The following is a 233-nucleotide window of genomic DNA, read 5'->3' as shown; positions in this document are numbered from 1 at the left end:
CTTGTATTCTGATTTGAGCTAAATATAAGATGTGGGAGTTCTAAGGTGTATACATGGTGCGATATTAAGCTTTAATTTTGACTACAGTGTCAACAATATACATAAACAAAAGCTTAATGTTGATGCCCCTTGTGACCTCACTAGATTTATGCAATGCTGGAGGGTGACTAATTTCTGACCAGACACATAGGTAGTGCTAATACTGTGGGTGTGGTATGACTGCCCAACAATCA

This window comes from Crinia signifera, chromosome 5 (genome assembly GCF_055691185.1).
Source record: "Crinia signifera chromosome 5, ASM5569118v1, whole genome shotgun sequence".
NCBI lineage: Eukaryota > Metazoa > Chordata > Amphibia > Anura > Myobatrachidae > Crinia > Crinia signifera.
The sequence above is the reverse complement of the archived record's forward strand: the minus strand, read 5'-3'. Positions refer to the sequence as shown.